This window comes from Alnus glutinosa, chromosome 4 (assembly GCF_958979055.1).
Source record: "Alnus glutinosa chromosome 4, dhAlnGlut1.1, whole genome shotgun sequence".
Classification (NCBI taxonomy): Eukaryota; Viridiplantae; Streptophyta; class Magnoliopsida; order Fagales; family Betulaceae; genus Alnus; species Alnus glutinosa.
In genome coordinates this window covers 10,172,054-10,183,944 of record NC_084889.1, presented here as the reverse complement: position 1 = coordinate 10,183,944, position 11,891 = coordinate 10,172,054, and positions in this window count along the sequence as shown.

The following is an 11,891-nucleotide window of genomic DNA, read 5'->3' as shown; positions in this document are numbered from 1 at the left end:
TTGTTGCCATAATATTCCTATAATATTCTTATTCTCTTAAAAATTAAAATAAAAAAAAACAATTTTTTTAAAAAATAAAATTAAAAAACTATTATTATAAAACTAAAAAGTTAAAAAAAAATAAAAAATAAAAAAAAAAGTGAAAAATTTTAAATTTTAAATTTTAAAAATTAAAATTTTTTAATTAAAAAAAATTAAGAAAGTAAAGAAGAAAATGGGTGGCTACCACTCCCAAGCCACCCCTGTTCTTTTTGCTTTTAATTTTGTTTTTTTTTTTTTTAATTTTTTAATTTCTTTAACTTTCTAGTTATATATATATATTTTATTAACAATGGCACATGTTGTTATTTTATTGATGCTAACATGACACTAATGGAATCCATTAACAAGTTTGACGGAATTTAACTACAAGGGGTGATTTAGTTTTATAGATGTATATTTTTAATGTATTGATATTTTTTTAGTAATAATGACATATGTTATTATTTTATTGGTGTTAACGTTGACACTAACAGAAAATTTGTCAAAGCATTTTGACGGAATTTGACTACAATGATAAATTGTTATTTTTTGCTAACCTTGAAGACCTTTAAATTATTTTTTATTTCACGGTGAGCGATTTGTAATTTAGGCCAACTACATGGATTGATTTTGCATTTATCCTTTTTTTTTTTTTTTTTTTAAAAAAAAAAGCTTTAAAGAGAATAGGGGTATTATATTAATATTTCAACAAAAGTGGCATTTTCGGCATACTTTGATAGTTTAACAAGTCACATTAGTATACTTGAAAATTTAGGGGACTATTCAAAAGTCAGTTGTTAGTTCATAAGGCTTTATATATATATATATATATATATATATATATATATATATATATATATATTTCCCTAAAAAGTAATATTTTTAGCAAATAACACAACTTAAAAAACAATCACAAAATACTTAAAATTACTTTCATCTATTTGTTATATATATATATATATATATATACCACCTTTTTTATTTTTTTATAGTTCCTAAAGATATTTCATTAATGCAAATATAGGACCCTTTTTCATGGTTGTTCGAGAATTGAGAAAGTTTATTTACTACCCCTCAGAAAACAGATCTTAGGGGAGGGAGCATATCAGCAATTTTGGCATCTCCGCTATGCATCCTTCCATCTACCTTTGTGCTTTGCCATTACATTTCCTCCCTGGCCGCCGCTGTTATTTGCTGGTTGTGTTTTTACTTTGAATAAGAGTTTTCATCTCTTTAAATTTGTCATTTTAGGCGATCTATGGAATAAAGGTTAATTAAGTGTGAGGGGTTATCTCTCACAGCCTAGATAGTTCAGTGTGAATGATAATTTTCATTAGGTTTTTGCTTTCTATTAAAAAAACCTATTAAAAATGTGGCATGTTATAGTTGTGAATTGAGTATATTTTCATTAGGTTTTTGCTTTCTATGTTGTAAAAAAGTTTTAAGCCAAAAATTGTATTTTTGGGAGGGAAATTATTTATGGTTGCGTCGATAACATGCCACATTTTTAATAGGTGGTCTTTTACAAGCGTTTCGATGCCTATAAATGGATAAAATTACGTAATTTGAGAATCTACAATTTATTTGAAATTGTAGAGGATCCTAATCCACTCCCACTCAGTATCCCCTAATCCAAGAGGAATAACCTGATGAAAATATACTCAATTCACAACTTTAATATGCCACATTTTTAATAAGTGACATTTTTCAAGCATTTCAAAACCTAAAAACGACTAAAATTACGTAATTTGATAATCTAAAATTTATTTAAAATCGTAAAAAATTATAATCCAGTTTCAAGCCCTAACAAATAAATTTCACTACTCTCTCTCTCTCTCTCATTATTAGTGTCATGTTGTGCCATAAGATTCATCGGTAAAAGTAGTTGTGCATTTTTTGGCTATGGATGTAATCGAGCTGAGCCAAGCTTTAAGATTTCAAGATTGACTTGTTTATGAGTTTAGCTTAAATAGTCGAGCTCAAACTCGAGTCGAGTTATGAAATGTGTATTCAAGCTTAGCTCGTTTAAAACTCGGACGAGCTCAAGCTTGAGTTCGAGCTCGTTGAGAATGCCGTTCGAGCTTGTTGAGAATGTCATTCGAGCCGAGCCGGGTTACTCGATAAGCTCGGCTTAACTAGAACTCCAGCTAGACTATTAAATTTTTCAATGTGTGATCAAAGCAGAGTTCAAACCCGAGTTTGTGAACAACTTCTATACATTTATTAATAGCATAAATATATAATATGTAACTATATAAGTCATATTATAAAATATAGTACATAACTATAATCTATAAACTATGGTATATGTAAATGTGAGTAAGTAGTAAATTTAATATATTCTATATAACTTTAATAATATATATATATATATATATATAATCAATATTGTTATATACTCACTATTAATAACTTAATATGTTAGTTTAACATATTAAATACTATTATCAAAGTATTACAATTAATATGTAATACTATATTTACTTAGCTAGTGTACTATATGCTTATTGTGTGTGTGTGTGTGTGTATATATATACCAAGAACATATAGTTAATTATATTAACTTAGTATATGTTAATTAACTAGATAAATGTTAGTTTATGAACTAACTAGTTAGTATGTTAACTAAACACATACATATAAATATTAAGTAACATATACAACATATATTACTTAATTACTAATATACATGCTTAAATTTATACAACTCATTTTTAGTAATATATTAAGAACAAACATTTAATACAAATAAGTTTGTAGGAAATTTCATATAACTTACATATAAGAGTGACATGTGTCTTTTAAACATGTGAGAAGTACACGTATTTTTATTAATGTTATTAAAAAAGCATGTGAGAATCACATGCTATTAAAACAACATATGTTTCTTACATGTGAAAAGACACATGTCAATCTTATATGTGAGTTGTAAGAAATTCTTCTCTCTCTCTCTCTATATATATAGAGTAATGATTCACTACCACCTAAATATACAACTTTTCACCACCTTGTCTATGTGGCAAGGTGGTCCCCTACTAACTTTAGAGTTTTTTTATTTTTAAAAAATAAAATAAAGTGGGGGACCACCTTGCCACATAGACAAGATGGTGAAAAGTTGTATATTTAGGTGGTAAAGAATCATTTCTCATATATATATGAACGAGTTAACGAGTCGAACGAGCGATTCGATCGAGCTTTAAATGAGCTGAGCTCGCAAGTCGAGTATATATTACTTACTAATCGAATGAATTTCTACAATAATAAGTGAGTCCTTACATTATTAAATTCGAGTTCAAATCAAACTATATCGAGTGGGCATCCGACATCCGATTGGTTGATTTCAACCGTAAATTTTCGACACTTGTGTTTAGTGGACCCAATCCGAAGGCATGCAACGTGACACATCGATCAGCGTATAGCTCAATCATCACTAGGAATTCTGCCACGACGCTTGATTTGTCCGTTACTGACTGACGTGGCCGCTACACTAACTAACGGACGTAAACCGAAGCAGAAGCAATTTTTGAAAATCTGGTGGTAACGTCAGTCGGTGCCAGCTATAACCCACTTCGGCAGTTCCAAAAAAGAATCCATACTATTGGGATCCGCGTCGCGTGGGGTCCCTTTCCATGATTTTCAGCTACATGTATCTGCCGTACGATGTGACCTCCTGACGTATGACACACATATATATTAACTGCTTGGGAAGTGAGCCTTCGTATTTCCTACACCTATATGATTGCTTCTTCCCCTCCTCCTTTCATTAGCGGTGGTGCGTCTACACTCTACAAACCCTTTTTCCACACTTCCATTTTTCCCCAACAAAAGTCAAACCTTCTCCATTTAAAAGTCGTTTGGAATTGATATTTAGTAGATAAAAAAATATGATATTAAATCAAATACCATAAAATAAATTCTTTAGAAATTATAAATTAAAAATGTCGAAATTTACCTTTTCAAATTGTACTTAATGGTTGATTTTTTAAAACGTAAGATTTTAAAAATTAACTGGGAATTTTGTCAAATGCTTAATTGTATTTTTTAAAATTTTATATTTTTAAATCTCAATTTTAAAATCGCAAACTCAAGCGAATCTTTAAGTTCATAATTTTAGAATTTTCCTTTACCAAGTTATTGATGACTGATTTGGGAGTGTAATTTTTTTTTTATAATAAAATAAAATAAAATTGTGTGATATGATATTTTGTCACCCAAAGATACAACTATTGGCTTTTAATTTTTAATTATTATTAAAAAAAAGCACAAAACTAGACCCTAACCCATTTACCTGGTTTTGTATTTTTTTTTAATCAAAGAAAAATAAATAAACAAAGTCAATAATTATGTTTTTAAGTGACAAAATATCATATTTCAAACACTAAACACATCTTTAATCCATTTAAGATTAGGAAATTAGTTAGAACAAATCATGTCATTTGTTTTTCCTCTCATGGTTAGAGTCTTTGTAACAATCTAACTTTATTTTATGCTTAGAAAGGAGCGTCAATATCAAATAGCATATCTCTTAATTATAAATGGTTAGAGTTTTTGTAATATCTTTTTGAAAAATTAAAAATATTTTTCTTGACATAAAATATTTTAAGCCGAAAGAAACATAACATTAATGTGAAAGGTATCTATAAAACTCTTGGACAGTTGAAAAGACCAATGAATACTTTTTTGTTACCGGAAATCCCTCATCAATCTTAAGCATCTTTCCCCGCTTTTTATGTTCCCGGTGACAACTTAATTTCTGAATGAAATCAATCCAACTGGCAAAGCGACCAAGACAAGGCTTGCAGCAAATGTCATTCAATTTGGTCCTTGTTGTTTGTTTGTTTGTGTTTATTTTTTATTTTTTCTCTGTTGGTTCTTTATTGTTAATTATATATATATATATATAAGAAATTTGTAACAACTTACTTTATCAACATAATATTATTCGTTTTTTTGTTATTTCGAACTAGACTTCAGAAGAAGTCATCCATCATAGTTCTATTTTTGCAAAAAACACACTGAATTGTGAAATTCTTATAAATTCATAATCATTACGGCTTTAAAACACGTTGTATTAAAAAATATGCGTTTATATATATAAACACATCTCTATTTTCAAGTTATATGGGACGTCTCTCCTTTGAAAAACTCCAAAAGGAGAAAGAGTTCATATGGAACAAAAAGTTTTCAAAATTAATAAAGCAAAAAAAAAATTAAAAGTTTTATCTAAAGTTTATCTTCCTTAAAAAATGAGATAAACTTATCATTGAAACAAATGATTCATATATTTAATTATTTATAGAGGATGGGAGTTAAACCGCCACCATTGATTTGTTGTTTGAAAATTCATTCGACATATTTTTTTAGGTTATATTTTGATAGCTGTGAATTAAGGTCCCTCACTCAAGCTGCAACATGTTAAGACACTTGGGCCATGTACATCTGTTATGCTTGTACCCATAGAATTTTCTGAACAAATATTGTAGTCGACAAAATCAAAGTTATATACTCTTGGCCAACACAAGGGTCCAAGAATAGGAACTAGACAACATCATCTAGTGGGCGAGCAAGAAATACTCAAATTAAATTCACCAACATCATCTGTTTACCCTTTACAAACAATGGCAATTATTTAATTACCCGCATTTCATAAATACATTTAAGTATAAGATTTATCATGCTTTTATGGGACTATAACTAGCATCCGAATCACCATAAAGTTAAGAATTTGATGAGTATTGTATTGCTTTTAATAAATATTAGATTCATTTGAATTTTTTTTTTAAAAAAAAAAAAAAAAGATATTCTTGAATTTAGGAATTCAATGATATTGAAATTAAGGGATTTGTTTAAGAATATATTTCATCTGTAAGCTATATAAATTTCATTTATAAGCTCTATAAATAGAACATTTTGTATTGTAAACTTATCAAGTTAATAAGAATATAATTTAGCTTACTTACAAAAAAAAAAGAAAAAAAGAATAAAATGTAGGTCTTTGGACTTAAGAAAGCTATCTTTGTGTTATATATATATATATATATATATATATATATATATATATATATTATATTGTCTCATATTGGTTATTGGTGTGTGTATTTGTATTATTGACCTCTATATATAGGTCTTTCTTATATACTACTACGTGTGATTCAATATACAATCATATTCTCAACATAATATTAAAGCTTAGGTTCTGAATCATCTTCCCCACATCCTCTCTAGCGCCACCAGTCTTTTTAATGAATCTAGTAGCTCTGCATTCTTCAGATCTTCCTCTTTCACACATCATTTTGAGCCGATGACTCCACCAATTAAAACATTGGAAGACGATCTATCCAAAGCCGTAGAGACCAATCCCATTGAAGTTGCCACGCTCCTCCTTGCGGCTCTTGAAGGATCATCTACCCATTTTGCCATGCGCTGCCACGTTTGACCAACAGATTTGCCAATGACCTTTCTAGTGCCCCCTAGATCACTGTTGTCCGAGCTATCATGTGCCACCAGAGGATCCTGCTACCGTAGCCTGCATCGCTGCTATTACTCAACGTGTCTACCATGCGCCGGCATGCCTCCAACACACATCTTTCGCCATGTATCAACCAAACTGACTACCACGTAAGTAGTGCTGCCACATCAGCCCTATTGACACATCAACAGATACATCATGTTTGACTGTTGATTGCTAGATGTTGGCTGTTGATCATTGACTTTGATCATTGACCAAAGTTTATGTTGTGTTTTCTACTCAATCTTTCTCCCTGATTTCATGTTTTTGGTATGTTTTTGCATTTAACATCTCTAAATGACACAAAACGAGGTTTTCATCATATTTAGGTTACATTGGATGACACCAACTAATCTATTTGGACCCAATGCATGTGTGGTTTCCGCAAAGTCCGTAAGCTTTGACTTTATGTGACTATAAATCTCAAAAAGCGCGCTAATTGTGCTTCTGAATCCAATCAAGATTTTTACACTCGACTCATGGATTGGAATATCAATCATCATCAGATTCTTACGTGGCTTCGTAACACCACCATGTCATCCATCTCAACACTATTTGGTAGTTTTGACGATTCTAAGTCTGCTTATGATATGCTTACTTTCTGTTACTCATTTGCTGATGGTTCTCGAGAGTACCAACTTCTGTTTGATCTCTATCATTTGAAGCAATAATTGAGATAGACTATTAATGACTTCTTTACTCGTATGCAATTCTTATGAGATCAGCCGTAATAGAATTGATTATTTGTGGGTATATAGTGACGAAGTGGGAGTCCAAGGGTTCCTTGGGCCCTAATGAATGAGGGGTGCGAAGAATAGTTACTAAATTTTCTTGACTAGAAGAGGAAGCAGGTGAGTAATTTCTGACTTTGGAGGTCGAAGCTTGTGAAGGAGACATGGCATAAGCTGATAAGCATATGCCATTCTCCGACTTTGGTCCTTTCATTTATGGGCAGGGGCCACAACCTCATGCTTATCTTTTATTAACCACTTCTAATCACACTTTTATTGAATCGTCACTCACCTCAAAACTAGAAGGAAAAAGAAACAGAAATAAATAAATAAAAATAAATAAAAAGGTGGGCCCAACAGTTCGTAGTTATCTTTTAGTACTCAGTTTTGACGATACCATCGGTTCATAAGTTTCCCAAAAAAGAGAAACAAAAGGCCAAAGAAAAAAAAAAAAATAAAGAAGGAAGAATTATTAGAAGAATATCTCGTGATTCTCGTGCTGCATTTTTCGTCCACAAACAAAAACATCGCAGGTCCCATCGAGTAATTGTCTATTCAGTACGTAAGTCAGAATTGGCCAAGGATGAAAGATGAATTGGCAGTTGGATTGAGTCGGCGATTTTTTACATTATCATTGGATTTAATACAAAATTAATTTTTCAACGATATAAACTTTTAATCAAATAGATTGAGTTAAAGTTAATTTATATTATTTTTATACCCTTGCTCTAATAATATCTGACCCCGATACGTGACATAAGGGCGGACAATATTTGACACGACTCACAAATCCAATGCAAAATTAACGGGTTGAAATTGAGGAGTATGACCTATGTCGGGTTAAGATTGGCTTATATTGTTTTAAGACAAATTTCTTTCGAAAAGCGACATGTGTCCATTGCATGTAAGAAGCACATATATTTTTTTTTTTTTAATTGCATGCGTTTCTCACAGTTTTTTTTAATAGCTTAAATAACACGTGTCGTTTTTGCTGTTAATAATTTTATACTCATGTCACGACACAATTCAAATCCGACACGCAAATAGAAATTGCCACAGCAATCAGAAAGCTTTAATTGGGTCTCCCTTTCGGTCATCCAACTTGTTGATATATAACGCATTTCTCTCCACTAGAAATGAAACATTTTTGGCAAAAGGAACATCTTTGTCGAGACTCATATTAAAATGTAAGTGGTTTACAACAAAGTATTCATGGTAGGGTAACTAGAGCTTATTGCTAATATTGAAAAGGGCAAAATGACAAAAGTCTAATGTACGTCTACATCTTCAATCAATTTTGCAACCACAGCTTCTAGAATCTGTGTTACGTCCGGGATTTGGAAAGCAATCAAAATGGCTGGAATCACTTGGTCCCCCCCAATTGGCTAAGACAGTCGTCAATTGGTTGGCACCAAAATGAGATAGGTTGATAGTATTAAAATTTAGTAAACAATTAATTGTAAGTGATACCTTAAAATGTTATTCAAAAGTATCCCAAACTATATGTTAATATTTAATTATTTATGGACCAATATATTAAACGTACACTACCTTAAATTAATTGATTAATTATGAGGATGCATGGCATGATGTCCGGACAAAATGGATGAAAAGAAAAACGACATTCGAAGGAAATTCAGCACGAGATATAGAGGTCCATGCTCATCATTCAATAGAACTTTATGACCACGAGATACACAACAATTTTAGAAGAAAATTCTCTCGTAATGAAGCAAAATGGCTGAAATTTCATTTAAAACAAAAAACAATACATTTCTAATTAAGTACTTTTAACGTATCCTTTGTATAGGTGATAACAGGAAGCCCTACCTTAATAACATAATATGACGAAAATATCCTTAAAAATATATATATATATATTAAGAACGCGTGAAAAAAACCTTACATTCATTATGTTCGCAGATAGTCAAAGCAACAGTCGACCAAGCCTATTTATTGAGGTGAGTAATGCTAGAGACCATTTTTTTTTTTTTTTTAATTTTCTCAAAATTAATGTGGCTTTTACGATCACCATTGAATTTGAGATAGACTACTATTAGATTTTGTTCCAATTGTGGTTTTAAAAGTCACATCAACTTTAAGAAGGTGAAAAAAAGATAAAAATGTCATAGAATAAATTGAATAATAGGTACATTATAACATAACTTAATAAGTAAATTTTATTTATTTATTTATTTTTAATTTTTTTTTTCCCCCAAGGCACCTATTAAAACATAAAATAGATGTAGAAAAAGTAATGACATGCTAATACAATGATCCCTCAACGAATCTCTATATCAAGGCCACCTTTTTTTTTTTCTTTAATATGGGAAAAGATAAAGGGGGTCAAACTACAAGCCAATCGAGCCACAACGGAAAAGGCAACAAAACACAAACACAAACAGTAAACAGTAGGCAATGGTAGTCATCTACGATTCTAGAATAACTATAAACAAGTCGGGCCTTTCCTAGGGCCGCATGCACTGGGTGGTTTTAAATGGCAAAATGGCTCAAAGTCGAGCGCCAACAAGTAAAGACAACAACCATTGGGAAATGTTGTTGCTGAAGAAACAGTGCCAAAGACAAGAGTGGATTTGTTGATGAAGAATGAAACCCGATTACAGAAGTCTCCTCTAATAAATCAGATATCAAAAGAACTGGGAGATGGAAACCCAAATCACAAAACAAAAAAACCAAACAACCAAAACAAAAAGCACATAAAAACTAGGGAAAGTAGTAAAAAAAAGGAACAACACGCTGTTAATTGGCGGACCGACGGTCCTTTGCTAGTGCGTGAAGACCACGCGTCAGCGACAGTTGCCAGAAACTCCACAGGAGGCCGACGGCGGTTGTGGAAGCCGGAGGAAACCGCCACATGCGGCCCTGCGTTGTCCACGTGTCCGCGGCTGTGGGCCACGCACCCGTGAGTAAGATCTACTCACAAGAGCGTGGTGGCCGGGCGAAGGAGCAGCTAGTGGTAGAACAGAGCAGAATTAGCCCATATCACGGTGGAGCGGCACGTGTGAGGTGAAGATGCCTGAAGTGGACAAATCTGATTTTGAAGAAATGAAATCTAAAAACTTCAAGAGAGGGCAGATCCGGGGCTAGGGCGGCGATGGGAGGCTGCAAACGGACCATCCGCTGTGGAGGAGAAGCAAGAGGAGAAGTTGAACCAGGATAAATCACCTAGGACAATGTATAGAACCTCTGTGTCGTTTCAAGTATATCGTACACCCTTAGGTTTTTTTTTTCCTTTTTTTTTTTGTCTTATTAGAATTTTGTGTGTGGCATTAACTTTTTCTAATCGACATTTCATGCACAATTTCGTTTCTTTTCATCACACAAATTTTGCAAGAAAACCTAATATGTAAAAGATGTCAACAACTTAAAAATCTTAATAAAAATGCCTAGCCTCCCTCTTTTTTTCTTTTTTCTTTTTAAACCATGTATGTATGTTCTGTTTATTTGTCCTCAAGAATTAAGGGTCCGTTTGGGGTTGTAATTTCAAAATATGCAATTTTAAAAAACGTAGTTAAGCATTTGGCAAAATCGCAGTTTGGCCTTTAAAATCACAAGTTAGTTTTAAAATTCTTCATTTTCAAAAAAAAACCACATTACTTGCAATTTGAAAAAACAGATTTTTGTGTTTTTAAAACGCAATTCTTAATAAATTAATTTTTTGCGATTTTATTTAAAATTGCATTTTTTGTTATGAAATACATAAACATGCATGCTTATTTCTTAAATTAAAACGTCGTAGCATATATTTTTCTATTATTTTATGTAAACTTAAAAATTCTAAATCAAACTAATAAACCCATCAGCTGGAAATGGATTTTTGGCCCAATCTAAGTCCATTCCAATTCTATCGGCCCATTTCCCTTATCATTTGGTCCAAAATCCAATCCAAAATTTTAGTAGGCCTAAGTTCCAAAAGTTTAGGCCATTTATTTTTCAATTTTCTTTTATTTCTCAAAATAGGAGAAGTTATTTATCTTGGAAAAACACATATTGTTAATGGGCAGAGGTCTAATTTCCGCAAATTATTTCCAATTTCAAATTGGATAACTATTTCTGCTGAAAGTTAAAAAAAAAAAGGGTTCTCTAAAAGCCCATTAAAGTTTTTTTTGGCCCGTTTTGACCAATCCTTGAAAGTTCTTTTTCTTTTTGAAAAGCCCACTTGTGTGTGAGTGTGTTTGTGTATGGTATTTAAATATGGACAGAAATTATCTACAAATTGATTTGTTGTAATTAGCTACAACCCAGTCTAATAAAGTGACACATGCCTCTTAACATGTGAAAATCATATTTCTTTTAATAGCATTAATAATTAAGCATGTTTTTGTGTTTCCAAGGGGTAGCTCATTCGGTTGGGGACCACGCCTCATGAAGCGAAGGTCACTAGTTCGAATCCCCCTTCTTGTATGGACATGTCAAACAAAAAAAAAAAAAAAAAAAAAAAAGCATGTTCTTCTCGTATGTTTTAAGAACACATGTTACTTTATTAGACTGGTTTATAATTAATTGATACATACCAATTTGAAACTGATTTGTGTCCAATATTATTGTCAATTCACATCAAACAATTGCTTTAGAACAATGCTTGGGTGTACTTACACCGTATGCACACT